The sequence below is a fragment of the Bacillus rossius genome, chromosome 1 (genome assembly GCF_032445375.1).
Source record: "Bacillus rossius redtenbacheri isolate Brsri chromosome 1, Brsri_v3, whole genome shotgun sequence".
NCBI classification, from domain to species: Eukaryota; Metazoa; Arthropoda; class Insecta; order Phasmatodea; family Bacillidae; genus Bacillus; species Bacillus rossius.
In genome coordinates, this window is record NC_086330.1 from 66133759 (window position 1) to 66154464 (window position 20706).

General features: G+C 31.7%; 1 protein-coding gene across 1 annotated transcript in view; it reads left to right on the forward strand.

Annotated features, from left to right (window-relative positions):
• The first annotated feature begins 6998 nt into the window (after positions 1 to 6998).
• Positions 6999 to 20706, forward strand: part of LOC134528946 (hemocyte protein-glutamine gamma-glutamyltransferase-like) — a 55070-nt gene continuing 41362 nt past the window's right edge. Inside the window, exon 1 of the mRNA XM_063362642.1 lies at positions 6999 to 7100. The gene's annotated coding sequence lies outside the window, so the exon portion shown is untranslated. The remainder of the gene's footprint in view (positions 7101 to 20706) is intronic.

Genomic DNA, 20706 nt, shown 5'->3' on the forward strand with positions numbered 1-20706 from the left:
CGTTCAAGTATATCAGCTTAGTAATTTTGCTCTTAAATATTTGAATAATTTTTATGATTTTATAATAATGTTGTACTTTTAGTTCTTTAAAAAGTATTTCATATATATTTGTCAAGCCAAAGCACACATAAAATAGTTGGTACCTCAAATGCAATGATATCCGAAGTAAAATTTTTTTAACTCCAATAAATTTTGTTCTTTTAAGTTGGCCGACTGGCTACACGCAAGATCCTGCATGCAGATTTACAGTTTTAATAGTCCTTTTTGGGACTTCAAGTGGTTACATTGTGTTTTTTATGGTGGAATGTTTAATATAAAGGTTCCATGTAGGCCCCTGTATTCTTAGGATGGATGCGTAAAATAATTTCGATTTCTATAAATGTTTATTTACCACCAATATTATTTGTTTTACTGACCCAAAAATTAAAATATTTAAATGAAAACTTTATTGGGCTGTGTTTTTTCAAGCTGTAAATATAAATAGAATTCGCATTATTTTATTTTTGGAGACCCTGGAATGTATCATATTATAAACGGTGCGTTCTTATTGCACTGAACTACGGGTAGGTGCATGCATATTTCACGTAAAGATTCCGAAACCAGCAAAAAGTTAAAATCACTGAATAGAAACTGGCAGCTTCTCGGATTCAACCGCATTGTGTGACACCAGCCTAATCTGTCTCGTTTTAACACAGTTTCTTGGGCATTCACCATTGCAGTTTTGCACTGTTATGGGGAAAAATCCATACATACAAAATAAGTAATAATAATTAAAACATGAACCCACAGAAAACAAGCCTAAATCAGCTGATGTCAAATAGATAAACCCAACGATGAACCTAAACAGGTATTATGTACAACACAATGACAACACAGACAAACTCAACAAACTTAAATATCAGACAGCACAAGAATTTCGTGGGTTAATCTGTTCGAAATCAGATGATTTAGGCTGGTTTTCTGTGGGTTTTATGTTTTTAATTTCATTTCTTATTTTGCATTTATGGATTTTTTTTTCCCATGACAAACAGTACAAGACTGCAATGGCGTATGTTCAAGAAGATGTGTTATATCGAAATTCCCCACTTCATGAATCGTTTAAAGAACGCAAGCTGTCTTGTTTCGTCAGACCACGGTGGGGAGAGCGTCACACTTCACAGTAAATCTCCCGATGGTTGGTGCGGCAGGGGAGCGTGGGAAAGTCCAGTTGTCGCACCCGCCGTTAAGGCCGGTTCAAAAAACTACGGAAGAACGCAAGAAACGTAAGATGCAATAAGCTGGTGTACGCATTTTCCGCGAAGAATCTAAACACTAATTAGACGGCAATTCTGTATACCCGTAGCCGGCGTTTGCGTCCTGGTGATTGGCGGCCGTATGCGAGAGAAGCTGCAGTCCTAATTGACTATGATTTTTTCCCATAAAAATAGTACAAAAGTGCAGTTTTTTATATCCAGTAAACTGTATAAAATCAAAATTCCCTTTGCTGAATAATTTTAAGAAGTTATCTAACCAAATTTAAAAGTTTCAGATATTAAAAAATATTATATATATAAAAAAAATAAAGAATTCACTTATTTTTTTTTCAAAATTTATGTATGTAGGTAGTACTTAATATATATACATATATATATATATATATATATATATATATATATATTCCTGTTATTGTGATCTGCCACACTGTTACATTGTCCAAATTTATATATTGTTACAATGAATAGGAAACACTATAACTAGAGACCGGAAAAATTCGCGGGTTTGATGACCTCCAATATAGACTCCAATATCCTCTACACACTCGGGTAAATGCCAACTGTTCATTGGCTGCTGACTTGTGAGTCGTCTCGACTGTGTTTGCCTGTGATTCGACACTTCTGTTGAGTGAGGGTCTCTAAATGGCCCTCAGTCCTCCAGATTAACAGTGAACCAATGGCAGAAGCAGCACCAAGGTATAATTATTTGAATTTTAGCATAACACGAAATGAACCCGCGAATTTTTCAGGTCTCTAAACTATAACCTTCTCCATCGGGCTGTCATCCAGTTGACAGCAGTGACGAGTGACGCGCAGGCGTCCCGGAGCTGTCGGCGGGGGATTCCCCCGGGCGGCGGTGAGTCACCCGAAGACCGCCGAAGAGCAGGAGGAGGTGGCACGCGACCTCGGGAGCCCGTCACCGCCGAGGCCTCGGGCCCGCGTGTCGCTCCGGGTCCCGTGCGGTCGGGGATGTCGGTCATCGCGGGCGCCCCTCCCTGTCCCCCGGGTCTTGCCCCACGCGTGACAGGTCGCCGACGGACGCAGCTCCCGGTGGGGGTCGCCGAACACCTCATTCCACCACGCGTCCAGGTGACCGGTGTCTGGATGATTCATCCCCTCTTGGGCAAACATGGACAAGCCAGCATTTATATACGTGATTGGGAGACTTGGCCCTGCTTAACCCAACCATTCGTTCCATCGATGCTTCTTTCTCAGCCAATCATATTTTATTTATCAACCGACTTCAAAAAAGGAGGAGGTACTCAATTCGTTTTTTTTTTTTATGTTTGTTACCTCAGAACTTTCGACTGGGTGAACCGATTTTGATGATTCTTTTTTTTATTTGAAATCTGGTGCTTCCCGTGTGGTCCCTTTCAATTTGGTCCAGTTCTGACAATGGCAGCCATTAGAAAACCACATAAGTCTTAAATTTGCATTAAGTATTTGCGCGACAAATGGACGAATAACTCAATACCACGCCAACCGATTTCGATGATTCTTTTTTTATTGCTAAGGATGTACTTCAAGGGTAGTTTGATAAAAGTTTGGTTGGATTCTGATTATGGTATCCATGACTAAGTAACGGTAATCTTCAATTCTTAGCAGCAAATTAACGATACTCGGCCGAATATTTCATAGGCTATACGGATTTTTTTGTCACTTACCGTAACGTGGATAAAGCTGAGATGGTTTGCGCGTTGCTCTTCTGTCTCTTTTGATAGATGATCGTGTATCACGCTGAGTCGGTGGGCACGTTGCTCCTCCGTCTCATTCGAGAGACGATCGTTGATCAAGCCATGACGGTGACTATGTTTTTCGATATTTTCCCTGTTCAAAACTTTTTCAAGTAAAGCCGCATTTTTGCAAGTCTATTTTTGCGCTCTTCGCAAGTTTCTTTTGAAATTGTCCTCGAGGTAGATTTCCTCTGTTGAGATAGGCGTTTCTCCCTGACTTCGTTTGTTTCATTTAAACGGCGCTGTCTCATATGAGCAGCACGTTTAGTAGGTCTCCCCATATTTAGACAAATTAGTTAGTGTACTTCAGATTCACTAAAAATCCAAAAATAAACACAAATTTTAACAAATAACCGACTTAAAAATAAAACTATTCCAAAACAAATTAATATGCACTAAAAAAAATAATTGCATATTTTTCTACATTTTAATAATCAACTTACTTTTTCTACTCATCAATATGTAGGTACGATCTATGTGTTTACCACGCAAGAAGGTAGGTATAATGTAGTTACAATTATTGTTATTTTTGGAGTCGGTGTCAGACAAGGAAAGACTACAATATTCCTAGCAATAATAATACGAGAATACTTTAAGAAATATTTTTTTTACAAATAAATTTTTTTACGAACGACAATATAATGTGAGTACTGTGACAGAATACCAATACCTAATTAAACCCATTTACAAATTAACTTTTATACGACAATATACTGTGACAATATCTGCGACCTTAGAACGACATAAATATTACCTAATTAAATCAAACAAATGAACTTTAATACGACACTATGATGAGACAGAATGTAGTAAACGGTGATACGAAAATATAGCCAATATTAAACACAAGGACTTACCGTAAAAAGGACGGTGTAGGTAGCCTATGTGTTGAGTTAGATTTGAAGTTTGATAGATGTGAGAGATGCTCTGTATATGTGTAACTACTTCAAAAAATTACAAATAATTGAATAAGGCATTGCAACGCATGCCAGGCAATAGCTAGTTTCATTAAAATTTCACCTAACATCCAAACAAATATAGTATGTTTACAATGGTAATTCTTAAAGTATAGAAAATTTTTTGCAAAAAAATTGTACAAACATTTTCGCTATAAATTAACCAAAAATTATGCAATAAATTTGAAATAATTATAGTAAAAATATTGAGGCAAAAAAGATTTCGGTGTCTTTGAAGCAAATAACCAAAATATTCATTAAATATTTAAAAACTTATTAAAAGTTTTAAATGATTCTTTTAATTATTCTTGCAGTTTGGACATTTACTTGTTTACATCGCTTTTAAATAAAAACCTTAACAATTAACAACGAAGACGAATTTATTCATAACTACACAGATATAAGTAATGAAATACGTTACATGCTTCGACAACATATGCATTGAAACTGTTTATTTAATCAGTTAAAAAGATATATTTTTAAAGAATTTGGAATATTATTTCCAAAGTAAGGCTGTAATTTTACGTGCACCAAAAATAAATTAATTTTCTTTACAGTTCCAAAAATTAAAGAGGTGCTGATAACACAAATCACATTGATATGATAATATGTAATCCTCTTTTAAAATATAGAATTTTACCTTATTACTTATTAATTTAAGCAAACAGATTTTTAAGAAGCATTATGTTTTAATGACATCTGCATTATTAACTTCATTAAATCTTCTATTTTTTAATTTTTTTCGGACAGTATTTTAAATTCCTCAATATGTTGTTTTAAATAGAAGTTTTAAAAACCTTCAACTATTAATTTTATAAATATTTTTAAAACTGCGATAAATTTATATATTTTAACCAAATTCTTATAAATTCACTGTACAAGCATAAACAAACTTGATAATATAGTTTTAATATATAATTGTCTTGAAATGAGATATAATAATAAATTTATAAAGTTTTGTTTAGATAGAATATCAAATATAATATGTACGGTCAATTATGTGACACAAAAAACTGTTAATCGAATTAGATTATCAAAATAATTGGTTTTAAAAAAATTATGTTTAATGTTATTTTTTGGCAAGTCACTGGAATACAATGCATTCATATAGTTAACATTTCATATTAATAACCATATTCAAACAAAAACCCTTTTGCAGGGTTTATTTACATTTGAGACTTCAAGGTCCTTTAAAATATAAAATAAATTAAGTTATAATGAAATATCTTTTAACGGTATTCTGGTATACTTTGAGCATAATTGGTTGAAAAACCGGTTTTTGCTTAAGGCACTTTACATTCTGAGGTATGTGTGGATTAACGTATTAATTAAAAGAAAATATGAGCAATTATTTCATTACTCGCCAGTAATGTGTAAACATATAACATCAGTATCAAGCAATTTTATTTGGTCCCATGTTTTTCATGTTGAAAATAAACATATAAAACGAAACTCGGATATAAAATTTGAAGAAGAAATATATTAATCAATAAAAATAATTGCTTTCCAAGTACCTACCAAAATTTCTAGACGCGAATCACACACTTAACTTTCTGTGCCAACCACTAGAATTCGCTGCCTGAATCGTAAACGTTGACTGACACCATAAACTGCAGATGGCAGCACGAAACATACGGATATTTGAAACTATTAGGAACAGCTCGGTTTTAAGCAAAAAACATTTTGAAAAATTCTAAAACCCAGCTTTGGACATTATTATTAACATAATTTTTTTTTAATACAGCCCATCTTGTTCAAATTCACTAAGCGGTTAGTACTACAACATTTCCGCACACGTTAAAAGTTATACTTCTATGGCATTAAAAAAAAAATTAACCTGAAACATTTAAAACTCATATTATAACACTAAGTAGATGTATGTTTATTTGTATTTATATATGTCCGTAAATTTTTTCCTACAAACAAAGTTAACTTTATAGATTTAATATTAATATTTTATTTTAATTGTTAAAAAAATATATAAAAATTTGTTCCAGTGATGAGAATTCAACTACGCCCCTTTATGCTGTCTAGTACGCGCTCTACCACTGTGCTGCTAAGCTTATTGGAATTCAGGAAGAAAATACATATTATATTTGCCGTAATACCAGTATTCGTAGATGTTTTAAATTTCTATTACCTTATTCTATGACAGTTCTAAGTACAATAATTATATTCTGGGTTAGTTTCATTATCATAAAAATTAATTTGGCACACCAATACGTTTAAAATGTCCCCCAATGTTTACGAAAGTGACTATATTCGTGTTTATGTTTCTACACGTGGGTCTGCCATCTTTATGTCATATTTCCGTTCATTTATTTCTGTTCAGTTTTCATGAATCCCCCTACCAAATGCCAAAAAACATGTATTATTTAATAATATCAGTAAATAAACTATTTGTGAATAATTATTTGTACAAAAATTAAAAATAAATAGCTAAAAGGAAAAAAAATTTTGATAAAGTGAAAAAATATTATAAGGCAATGTTTACGAAATATTTGATCACACCGTATTAAATAAATATATTTAATGAAGTGTATGATAAAATAATAAATAATTTAATTTTTACGTTATAGAATAGACCACAGAGGGTAAATTGTTAAATAAGGAAAAGCAAATATATTTTTCATTGTGAAAAAAATATATGATTATAAATTTATTGTTACGTTTAAATTTCGAATAGTAAGCTTATTTTTTTTGTTAAATTAATGTCGAGCTAAACAAATGCCTATCGATGGTTTATGAGGCGGCAATGTTGTGAGCACACGGACTTAGCAGGAACCGCGCAGAAGCACTCGACCTTAAGGCTGCGCGTGTGTACACAATGGTAAGAGCCATCGTCGCGGCTAGGTCGAGGATGCGGGGAACGAGAGAGAGAGAGAGAGAGAGAGAGTGTGTGTGTGTGTGTGTGTGTGTGTGTGTGCAGTAATCTACAGACTTCTCCAGAAGCGGACGCAGTGCTGCAGCTCCTCGCGATAGTTCTGTGGTACCTTACCTCCCTCCCCCCACCCGTGGAAAAACCAACCAACCACCCCTCTTCCTCCAGCAGTCCCCGGCAGGCTCGGCGGGCAGTATAAATGGCCAGCGGACAGGGCGATAAAGCTTAGTGCGAGTGGACGAGCAGTGAGCCAGCGGACTGCCGAAACATTTTCACGGTGAGTGAAGTATTGACACTCGCTGCAAGTCAGATCCAACCATAAACACATGCACACTTAGGTATGTTTCGAAGAAACACGTTACACTGCAGTCGTCACCGTGGTTACACTTACGGAAAATTTTAACCCTAACATTTCCTTAGTCCCCAAAAAAATTCGTCAACTCAGATATTAATTTACATAAATCTCACTTCTTTTGTACACGATAGCTGCTTTAATTTTGTACAGATAACTTCCAAAGGGTTAAGAAAAATAAAAACGGCCGAGATCGTTACCGGGTAAAATCAAACAAATTAGTTAGAAATCAGAATAATTTTATTTTTTGTTTTATTCGCGCTTAACGGTTTTAATTACTAAAATCAATTATATTGAGGGAGAAATCATTAATAATTTAATAAAGAGACACTGCAGCATATTTCTTGGAGTTATATTTGGAGGAAACCATGAAAACAGAAATAAGAGATACCAGACATGGATTCCAACCCGAACATCTAACATTGTAGTGACTCGCCAATGAGACATTACACATTAGGACCTTTGTTTTTTTTATTTTTAAATCAATTTAAAACTGTTACGTAGTAGTAAGCTCTTATTGGGTGTTTATATCAGGAAAATATTAAATTAAACCACATCTGTTTACTAAGTAAAACCCAGGCATGTTATAAACTTAACAACAATAATTTAAATTCATATTTATTCAGAGGGCATTGGCTTTACTCATCCAAATGGTATGCTAACATTTTACTTGGGTCTTTTAAAAAAATATGCTCAATACCTAAGCTCTTATATAATTGGATTTTTTTTGAAAAAATTACTTTTAACTCATTACTAGTAACAATATTATATGTAGTTACAAATATCATTGTATTATAGTTCTTTACAAAAAAATCCTTAAAACTAAGTGGTTTTTGTAGCTTCCAATTGTTTTTGCCTTAAGAAGAATAAATTGAAAACAGTAACTACACAACTTTGATATTACTATCATAAGTGAGAGTAGTGAGAATCTTATATGAATGTATGCTAAATATTAATAAGATACGCATGATTAGTCTGTTAAAGTTATTTAACCAGTAACATTTTAATGTTCCAAAATATAAGAATGTGTTTCGCAGACGTTTTTTAATACCACTGTAAAATATTAAGTAAATGTGACACTATAAGATTATTTTTTTTTAAAGTTATTTTTGTAAATCGGATATTAAATCAGTAATAAAGTATATTTTTGAATAACTGAAATGTTACTCCTCTTGAAAGATATAATTTCCAGAGAATTTTCTGTAAAACGTACCCAAGCACATATCGTGTTAATAAAAAATGTAATGGGTGTAAAGTTAAAAATAAATACACATTCGGCATATCCAATTACTATTTAATCAATAGTTTTTCGAAAACTATGGCATTTAATTATTATCTAGAAAAATTAGAGGAATTAACTTACACAATTTTCCAAAATGATAGACTAAATGTTTTCTCATATTCCATGCAGCGAAAATGTTAAAATGTTTTAATTTTAAGTATCCAGCACTAAATAATTTACCATCAATTTAATACTATGCTAACTTACATAATAACCAATTTTATTTACCTTAAAACACTATATTCCATCCCTTGCACTGATAATTGGTCGTATATATAAGTTAAGATAACATTAAGAAGGTTTACCAAAGATTTGAAATTATTTTATAGTGTACTAGATAATGCCCGGCATGCGTTGCAATGCCTCAATCAATTTTTTAAACGTATACTAAGCATCTCTCTTTATCTCTCTATTTCTCTATCTCTCTATGTATATCTCTATAACTCTCTCTATTTTTCTATTTATAACTCTATCTCTATATATCTTTCTACATATATATCTCTATATATCTTTATAGCGGACTCGACAGACATTGTCCTGCCCAAATGTACATATGCTGGTAAGTATTTCTACGCTGGACATTTTGTATCTTCTCATTATACATACCCCTCCTCTTGGGCACGCCACTGCCGTTACCAAAAACCTTTCCCATGTTTACGCAGAAGGCAACAACAATGCAAAAGCCCGTTGCCATGGAGGCTAATTATCAACAATGCTTAGTTTTTTTGCTTTTAAAGAGTGTTTTTTTAGTTTTTTCTTAACTCATAATCGAGATAAAATATCCAATTGTGAATATAAACCATCCTCGCATCTCCGTGAACTCACACAAAAAATTTCATCAAAATCGGTCCAGCCGTCTAGGAGGAGTTCAGTGACATACACACGCACACAAGAAATATATATATATACTAGCAGACCCGACAGACGTTGTCCTGTACACACGTCGTTAATTCGAAAATTTCAAACATTCTTCAATAAGCTGTAACAATCTGGACTGTTTTGATGAAAATTATTATTCAAGAGTTATTTTAATATCTAACTTCATTACATGTACACTTATACAAATTCGACCGATCGGTAGCATGTGAGTATATACTTTGTGTGTAAGTATGCATATACTGTATGAGTGAAGTGAAATGTAGAAGCTGTGTTAACTAAAAAGATGCATCTATTACCACACTCCACGGATGAAATTTGTAGACTGGATAATAGCAGCCACTGTCTATGATTATTGACACGGATATTTCTAGGCGTCACCGAAAATTTTAAGTGAATGAAATGACTGATTACAGGTTGGGATATTATCCGTGGAGTGTGGCAATAACAGCATCGTAAATACAAACTTTAACTTGTTTTAAGTAAAGGTAAACAATCTTATAATGAAACTATTTTATAACATTTATTTATTAATTTACAAAAACTTAATTTATCTTAATGCTATTGGATGTACAATATTTTTAGTTAATCCTTGAGGTGTATAAACAAACAAATTCGATGGTTTTCCAACTCTGGAACACGCAACATATAATTGACCGTGAGAAAAACCCGGATTTTCTAAATCCAAGCCACAAATTGTCATGGTTTGGCCTTGTGGCTTATTTATAGTCATAATATATGCCAAGCGGATTGTAAATTGTAAACGTTTGAATGGTATAAGCGAATCTGAAGGAATCATTGGGATCCGTGGTAGAAGTAAAACCTCACCTTGAAATTTTCCACTCAAAATAGTAGCTTCAAGAATGTTGCCCATGATTTTTTTATAACTAATCGCGTCCCATTACATAATTTCGGAGCATTCAAATTTCGAAGCAAAATTATAGGTGAACCAACCTTCAGTCGCAAATTATGTGGTGGCATTCCAGGTAAATCTAATGAATTAAAAATTCTACAGGATAGTTAACAACTTCATCAGGATCAACAACAGTGTCGATCGATTTAAATGTAGTTTCATTACCAGGCAGTAATTGCTGTATTTTGAAATTGATGACATCAACATCTAAATTTTTCGCAGCTAAAATTGCTCGCTCTCGTAGCCATCCATGATTAGTACAATTATTTCTCAAATCTGGAAAGATACTGTTTATTAACTCATCTTTGGTAGCCACCATGTTGCAAAAATTCTCTGGAAGTCGAATATATTGTGTATCTTCATACAATTCAATTTTACCATTGCCAATATCCAACAATTATTCAGAGAATCTTGACGCTAATGGATCATTTTGAAGTTGAACGCGCATATTAATAGTAAGGCATAATTTTCTGACACTTCGCCATAGATAAGATTATTTTAAACATGCGTTTATTTCGTCTGCATATGTCGCGCGTGGAATGACTGGTAATGTTTGTCTGAAATCACCAGACAGCAACAATAGAGCACCACCGAAAAGCCTAGTATTATCCTTGATATCTTTCAGGGACCTGTCGAGAGCTTCAAGCGAATGCTTGTGGGCCATGGTACATTCATCCCAGATAATAATTTTGCATTTTCTCAAAACTTGAGCCATGCCTGATGCTTCTTTATGTTACACATTGCTTCGGGATTTGTGTGAACATTCAAAGGTAATTTAAGCGCTGAATGCGCCGTCCGTCCACCATCAAGTAACGTTGCTGCGATTCCTGATGAAGCAATAGCCAATGCAATATTATTTTGTGATCGGATGCGCGCAAGTATCAATGAAATGAGGAATGTTTTACCAGTACCACCTGGTGCATCCAAAAAAAAGAATCCACCTTGTTGCGCTGCAATTGATACATTAATTTGATCATATACATTTCGTTTCTCAGCAGTGAGCAATTGTTCATTATTGGCAACAAAAGTAGCCAAAGAAGTTCTATCGAAGTGATGTTCCCGTTGAATATCGCTGTTGATGGTATCTACTGCTGGGCGGTTCGGCGCTGGCATGCCGAAATGGATGAGCGGCATATTCGAAATAAGAATACAAATATGCTCAATAATTATTAATGACTCATTATATATTTCTGCGGAGAATTCAATATTTTGATTTTGATTAGTAATTATAATCCGATGTAAAATATCCTCACTCATTGAGTCTTTATATTTGTCCCACAAAGCAGATGCTTCAGACGGAAAACACATTGTCAATATTATTGAAAATAATTGACGAATTTGTTGTGGAGATGAGCTCAGTGCTGCATCTGCAAGTGTGAGATCCCAATGGTTATCATCCTCCAATAAATGTAACTCACGACACGCATCAAAGAAAGTGTCGTATAAAGTACCATTGACTTTTCGCAAATATCGGAAAGATGTTGGTCCAGGAACGTTAACCAATAACAAACGCAAAAAAAATACATTCGCGTTGCTTAGGATGAACTGTATATATTCGACCTAAAGTATTTTTCATAAATATGTCGGTGAATCCTGGGACTGGAATGCCTCGTTTCCGTGGTTCCCAATTTTTTGATTGTTTATTCCACGTAAAAAATTTAGGAACATCAGTATACATTAATGTCCTTGCGAATTGACCAACAACATCTTGTCGGCAACAAAGGTTGAAAAATTCAGTAAGAGTGGTTTTTGGAGCCGTTAAAGCTTGTTGTAGTGCAGTCTGTTCTGTAAAGTAAACACGCTGTCCGTTTTCAAGATGCACAGCCAAATGTATAACAGCAGGATCCCTTTCATTTATAGGAAACGTAAAAATGCGTCAAATAGCTTCGTTACTGCTTATGTATCGACCCATTTGATAACGTGTAATTTCATCATTGTCATTTACATTTTGAACAGCGAATACAGCTTTATCACTGCCCTTGTGAACATCCTTACAAATGTATTTTATAGATTTCACTGAACTGCATAGTTCAACGTTTATGTGCGCTTTATAGGTTTTGCACAGCAATGGTGATTATGGAACTACCCAGCGATTATCAATATCTACTGTCACACCGTTTGAAAGACGCAATTCATATGATTGACCGCCTTGTCTACGTCTCTACGCCGGTAAGATGGATAACCGTCAATATTGGTGATAGTATCAGATTGGCATGGTTTTGGAAAACGTTTCGTACATTTTCCATTGTCCATACATGGTGACATTATGTTTAGAGTAGTACCACATGGACCATGGATCATATTAGTAGTTACAATGTCAAACAATTCTTGATCAACATTCGGATCTGGAATTTCGGCTGAAATAATTTTGTCGATTTCTTCTGGGCGTACTTTATCCACCAACCAAATCAAAATATGCGCATGAGGTAAACCTCGTTTTTGCCAATCAACAGAGTAAAGCCAACAATGTGTTTCACCAAATACCGAGTGATGTGTAATCAAATTCATCAAAGATTTTAATTTTTGTTTAAAAACACATGCAGTGATATCATGGCGATGCATCGATGTTTGACCTGGCAACAACAAACTTTGAATTTCATCCCAGTTTGGATTACACGTAAATGTGATAAAAAGATCTGGTCGGCCATATGCACGTACGTAAGTCATGGCGTCTTGAATATACTCTTGCATATGACGCGGACTACCATTGTATGATGATGGGAGAATATATGCGCTACCGATGTTGTTGATGTCATTAGATGCATCTACGTTACCAATAACGGCGTCACGCAAATGAATGTACTCCTCAGCACGAAGTTTTGTTTGATTAAATTTTATATATCGTAATCTCTCACTTTCGATTTTTACGTACATATTGACAATATACTGATGAAATAGCTGTCTGCATCGGAGAATGGTATTGTCTTCATTAGCACGAATCATCAATCGATATGCATAGAAGTTTATAGCACTAACTTTCTTGATCAGTTCTTCACCTGCAAATAAATATATATATGAGAGATACAGAAATTATTTGAAAAATAAAATCTGTAAAATAGTCTATAAGTTGTACCTGTAGTTGGATTCCTTTGTTTAATACTTAAATGGTATCCATCTTCTCCTTCCAAAAATATCAACGGATACTGCAATGCATCGTAAGAACGATGATTGTCTTGAATTATTTGCATCGTATTATCTCTGCGTTGAATGCAAATGTCCCGACGTTCACATGGGTCACCAGCCATAACAACTGCAACTTCATTAATAGTTGGAACATTATATGTGCCTGCGTGCTCTCCGTAGGGCACTTTGTCTGCTTTAATAATAATGGCGTAGTTGTCGTTTTTCAGTCTGCTAGAAAAAGTCTTGAACAATTGTAACAACTGGTTATGGTTTTGCAAAAACGTTTCCAAAATGTCCACAATTTCTCGTTCCTCCATCTGCTCTATATAGTTGTAAGCGCAGCGTGTGTGTGATTGTTGCTCCTCATAGCCCATAAAATAAATTTGTAAAAATTTTGGATCGGCATCAGGCATTGGGAGCAATGAACCAATTTGGTGGTACACTTGACCTTGAATTTTGAATGTAGATTCGAAATTACGACCATTTTCATTATGAACAATTTTTGTTGCTCCAAATGATGTCATTTGGAAGCATGAATTGAATTTACGAATTTTTCGCAAAAACACTTTCGATTGAGATGTGGTGCCAGCTAAAAGTGTTTTTAAAGGTTCCGGCGGTGGATTTAGCGATGGCAGTGAAATTTTTCCAGATGCGCAACATAAACCAGCTGATTCACCTTTGTACTTGAAAGCATGACAATGTTGACACTTTTTGTCCATACTACCAATCGAGATTAATGCATGTGACGAATAGTTGATTTCAGGATCATATTCAAACGCAAGGCGATTGAGTGATGCTCTTGTCAATGCTCGATCATTTTGCATCCGGCGTTGGTTACGTTCTCTATGTGCATCCGTCGCTTGTTGACGTGCATCTCGTTGTCTTACTGCATTAGCACGAAGACGTCGAGTGCGTTGTACTGAATTTTCATTCGCACGTGTAGATGCAACTTGATCTCTCAGATTTGCATTATCCGCCGAGTGTTCTTCATCTGTTCTATTTATTCGACGATCATGGACCAATTGCGCGTTCGGAGTACGTCGACCAATATTTCTGGCTCTTCCTCGAAGACGTGGCATTTTTCTGAAAAAAAAAAAAATATACTGTAAAATAATACGCAACGAATGTGAGTTTTTTTTTATTGAGAATGAAATTTTAATTAATTAACAAAAAAGATTTATTGTAACAAATTTTAGATAAAAAACGTGTAATTTTATTTTTTGGCTTGATAACTTTTAAAATGAATAATTTTTTCCGAAGTAAATAATTTTTAATAGAATTTTTTTCAAATTTTTTTATAGTTTTATTTTAAATAGTTTTTTTATTTAAAAAATGAATAATTTTTATTAAAAATGATTGAAAAAATTCGTTATGGAATCAATAAACTACACAAATAATTTTTATATTAGGGTGGTTGTTAACAAATTTACCTATACGAAATAAACTCAAGTAATCCACAACGAATATGAGTTATTTATTGAAAATAAAAAATTTCATTATCACCGAAAACGATTTAAAGTATGTAATTTTTAATAGAATTTTTTCTAATTTTTTAATAATTATTTTTATTTAAAACACGAATAAAAAAAAAACAATTTAAAAAATTTATTATGAAATTAATGATCTACACAAATAAATTTTTAGGTTAGGTTGGTTGTTATAAAACTCACATTATAAAATTCTAATTTTTATTAAAAACAATAGAAAAAATATGTTATGAAGTCAATAGACTACACAAATAATTTTTAGGTTAGGTTGGTTGTTAACAAATTTATACGAAATAAACTCAAGTAATCCACAACGAATATGAGTTATTTATTGAAAATAAAATTTTTAATTATCACCGAAAACGATTTAAAGTATGTAATTTTTAATAGAATTTTTTTCTAATTTTTTAATAATTATTTTTATTTAAAACATGAATAAAAAACCATTTAAAAAATTTATTACGAAATTAATGAGCTACACAAATAAATTTTTAGGTTAGGTTGGTTCTTATAAAACTCACGTTATAAAATTCTAATTTTTATTAAAAACAATCGAAAAATATGTTATGAAGTCAATAAGCTACCAAATAATTTTTAGGTTAGGTTGGTTGTTATAAAACTCACGTGTAAATTTGATAAAAAATTTATACAAAATATATACTTAATTCGATTCCACCCTAAATTCGCAAAAAGTATCGTTTTTTAGGAACACTTCAAAACTCTTCAAACATCAATTTATATTCATAGTTAATATTTTAATTAGCACACGACTTAAACGAACACAATAATAACACAAAATTTCAAATATTTTTCTCAATTTGATCGCAGCACCAACTGTCGGAACAAACTGAAAATAAAATAGAACAATATTTAATATTTGATGCTCCGATGGTAGCGCAGTCTACCGGATTGAATGTAAAACATTCCAAAATTAACAACTACTTATAAATGAAAAATTAGTTAAATAAACATTTTCAAATTTTTATTAAAAACAATTGGAAAATATGTTATAAAGTCAATAATTTTGAAAATGAATAATTTTTTCAAAGTATGTAATTTTTAATAGATTTTTTTTAATTTTTTAATAATTATTTTTATTTATAACATGAATAATAAAAACAATTTAAAAATTTATTATGAAATTAATGAGCTACACAAATAAATTTTTAGGTTAGGTTGGTTGTTATAAAACTCACGTGTAAATTTGATAAAAAATTTATACAAAATATATACTTACTTCGATTCCACCCTAAATTCGCAAAAAGTATCGTTTTTTAGGAACACTTCAAAACTCTTCAAACATCAATTTATATTCATAGTTAATATTTTAATTACCACACGACTTAAACGAACACAATAATAACACAAAATTTCAAATATTTTTCTCAATTTGATCGCAGCACCAACTGTCGGGACAAACTGAAATTAAAATAGAATAATATTTAATATTTGATGCTGCGATGGTAGCGCAGTCTACCGGATCAAATGTAAATCATTCCAAAATTAACAACTACTTATAAATGAAAAATTAGTTAATTAAACATTTTCTAATTTTTATTGAAAACAATTGAAAAATGGTTGGTTGTTATAAAACTCACGTTATAAAATTCTAATTTTTATTAAAAACAATTGAAAAATATGTTATGAAGTCAATTAGCTTTCAAATAATTTTTAGGTTAGGTTGGTTGTTATAAAACTCACGTGTAAATTTGATAAAAAATTATTTTTTTGCTTGATAACTTTTAAAATGAATCATTTTTTCCAAAGTAAATAATTTTTAATAGAGTTTTTTTTAATTTTTTTATAGTTTTATTTTAAATAGTTTTTTATTTAAAAAATGAATAATTTTTATTAAAAATGATTGAAAAAATTCGTTATGGAATCAATAAACTACACAAATAATTTTATAGAGAAATGACACACACTCACTATTTGTGTGGCTATGAAACATGATTTTTTTCTGCAATTTAAATTGTAATATACAAAAAGGGTATTGAAAATTGAAACAAATATGGCGACACTATAAACTGTCAGGATCTTTATTTTTTTCTTACTCTCTAATTAGTTCCTTACAATAGCAAAACTTAATGGCTTCTAATAATGCGTTGCAATTTTTGCTTATAAAGCGTGTTTTTTTAGTTTTTCTTAACTCAGAAATCAAGATAAAATATCCAATTGTGAATCTAAACCATCCTCGAATTCCCGTGCACTCACACACAAAATTTCATCAAAATCGGTCCAGCCGTCTAGGAGGAGTTCAGTGACATACACACGCACACAAGAAATATATATATAAAGATATTTATAAAGATAGGCTATACTAAGGAAATTTGAATAAGGTTTTTTAACTCCTGCGTAATGGTTCATCTAGTCAAAAATTGTTTTAGACAAAAGTTTTAGAAAGTATTTAGATAATTTTATAGAGAACTTATAATTTATTTATTATTCTGTTGTTTTAACCCCTGTTATTTTAACACCATCCCGTTGTTTGATCATATAAAAAATTATAGCGGACGAAAGTTTTGGATAATATTTTAAAATTTAACAATAAACCAGACTTTATTTTACAGTGTTTAAGAAAAGTGTGTTTTTTTTTTTAATTTTTGATTGTATTTAATTTAACTCCCTGCAGAAATGGGAGCGTCTTTTCGATAATTGTTTCAGGCAAATGTTTTAGATAGTATTTATAATGTTAGCATTTAATTTGAACGTATTTTGATAGTGTGCTTACTTAAAGGAGTTATGAATTTATTTGTCCACAGATTTCTAGTTTCACCCCTTGCATTTATGGTTTGTCCTATCAATTTTTTTTCCAAAATAATTAAGTACAATGACTACATACGTATGTGATAATTAACCTATTAAATGAGTAAGTGATATTTCTGTTTTTCAAAAAACCTCCAGTTCTACCTCTCCGGTGCTATTTTTCCCAATCAAAATCTAAACCATGATTTTATATTAGTGTAGTTTATTTATCAGTTTGGAAGTGCCTTGTGCAAAATTAAGTCAGTTATCGTTTATATATGTATGTGTATGTATATTATTATATAAATATAAATATATATATAAACATATGACGATAGGGAATTATGGCCCAAAAAAACGAGAAACTACGAAAATATTTACCGAAAGTTGCACCATGCTAACGGCTAAAATGCGTAGTCTTTCTCTGCATCCTACCTAATAGATATAGTTTGAAAGTTTCAAATGTTTCATCATAGATGATAAAACAAATTTATATGCTATAGGTTTTACAAAACACTAAGTTTGCATTACTTGTTATCTGAAGCTAAAAAGCTGATTACATGAGAATAATTTGTTATGAATCTGTAATTCTACCTATCAGTACCGGAGAATTATTTTTATTTTACTCAATTTGAGCTTTAATCTTCCACAGAGATGTATCAGATACTCACATAATGCGGCAAACACGGCGTGGAGAAATCTATAAAGAAATTCGTGGTGTTCCATGGTTAGTTACCAACCTAGCATTTCTTCCCAGTGAATACGGGAAACCTAGGAAATCCTAAATCAGCGTGGCAGGACCGGTACTTACGAGTGCTAGTCTCGAGTTACACCGTCGCACCGCCTCGGTTGGTTCCAGTGACGTGGACTGCACAGCCCTATTTCATAAACTACAAGTTCACAAGTCACCAAAAAATCCATTTGTAGCTAAGGTAAAAATCAATGAAATTTTTAAATAAATTACAAATTAACACTTAAAATTTCAATTGCAGATTTACAATTAACAAGCTGTTTCTATAAACAATATGACACCCTTGTTTCATAAAGTTTATTGTAACCTGCGAGGGCATGTAAAGTATGTAACAATTTCTACTGTCTTTAGTAATAAAGCTAAATATTTTGCTAGTACAATTTGTAAGCTTCATATGGAATTATAATGCATATAATATTCAAGGAAATTGTGGAAGATGATATTGATGTTATGAGACCACACAGTTTCAAACCAAGAATATAAAGATTTTGTGACTTTTTTAAATACTTAAACAATTATTTTTTTATTCGTATACTCGTATCTAACTCAATTAGGCTTGAATATATAATAATGCAATTATTTTAGGTTTTATTTTACTTTACATCTCTCCATTTAAACGAACAATTTTCTTGATAGAAGAGTTCAGTTTCATAATTGTAAAACTCTCATGTGTAACTTATAACTTGTAGCTTGTAGACTTGTAATTTTGTGTTATTGGGCCTGTTAGTTACCGGTTTATGGGTTTCCATTCTGACAAACAATATTCTATCAGATTTTATAACGTCAACAATGTGTAAACTGCCTGAACTACAACTGTCAAGCACGGTGCACGAATTTTTGACATTTTTTACTTCATTAAATAACATAGCACATAGTTTTTCCGAATTTCAATTAACAAATTGATAGTTTATTCCTCACTTAACTAAAAAATTGTTATAAAACCACCTACCTAATAACAATAACTAGGCTCAGCTACAATTACGTTGAATAATATTGTTTTAATTTAAGTACTTATTGACAATATTCAAATTTTCCTAATTTAAAATGAAATTTTTTGGTAACTCCATATAGTCCGGGATGCATTATATATATTTCATAGGTTAAAATATTCTATTCAAATTTAAAAAATAATGGTATTTGGTTTTCAATACAAGTAACAACCTCTTTGTTCCTGTCACAGTGTAGGCATTTACACTTCTTATTATTGTAATATAATACTCTATACAAATCAATGTGCTAAATAATATTATGTTCTCAACATGGATACGGAAGTAATTTGACTCTGGTAGAATTATTTTTCCATTTCACTCCATTAAATATGTTATAATACATGCTTAGGGCTTAAAGAAGCTAGGAAATAGTCAGCTTAAACCCTGCCACATTATCAGAGGCATTGCACTGGAAGTGTGACCCTACCCAGTCAATATTACCAACGACAATTCATATTATGTGGTATAATGTATAAAAATTAACTTTACTTTTTTTTAGTGATAAAGTTTATTTAATGATTTTCTACAGCGTATTTAAATATTTAGTGTTAACCTGATATTTTATTTTTTGTAATGTGTAAAATAAACAATAAAACAATTCTAAACCAGCGTAGTTTTGAATTTTGTTTTTACATAAATAAATAAATAAAAATGTTAACCAAGCACACTATTACGCTTAAGAACACAAGCCACTCATCTTCTACACATATCTTCTCTGAAGCTTATACGATGAAACAACGTTATTTGTTTGCCTTTTAACGAAAAAATGTTAATTTTTTTTGGTTTTTGAATAATCACACGATACGAAAGCATAACAAGTCAGTTCACTGGAAAATTTGTGGAAATATGTATTACAAATAATAAAATAAAATGTAAATTTTACTACAAAGTAACTTAATGTAAAAATTTATGTGTGTTTTAAAAATTAATCACTTATGTTTTAAAAGCGCATTTATGTGTTTATACAATTAGTATGTTCACTTATATTAAAAAAATATATATAAACATTATTTTTATGAACCCCTTTTTCATCCTTAAATTTTTGTTTGATATTGCGCGCATCGTAAAAATACATTCTATTAATTTTATTTCATAACGCATATAATTATGTACAACTTAACCTTCCTTGTGTAATAAATAAAATTGAAAAAATGTTTTTATAATTAATACTCACAATAATTAAATGTTTTTAATTTTGTGGACCAATAATCAATATAAATTACTAATGTATAAGATTTAAAAGCATATATAAAATTTTATTTGCGTGTATTCTATTCTTAATCGTGATAAAACTTCGTTGCATGATATGCAAATATTCACACGTCATTATTCATTACGCGCCTAAAAAAGTATAACTTTAAGAAA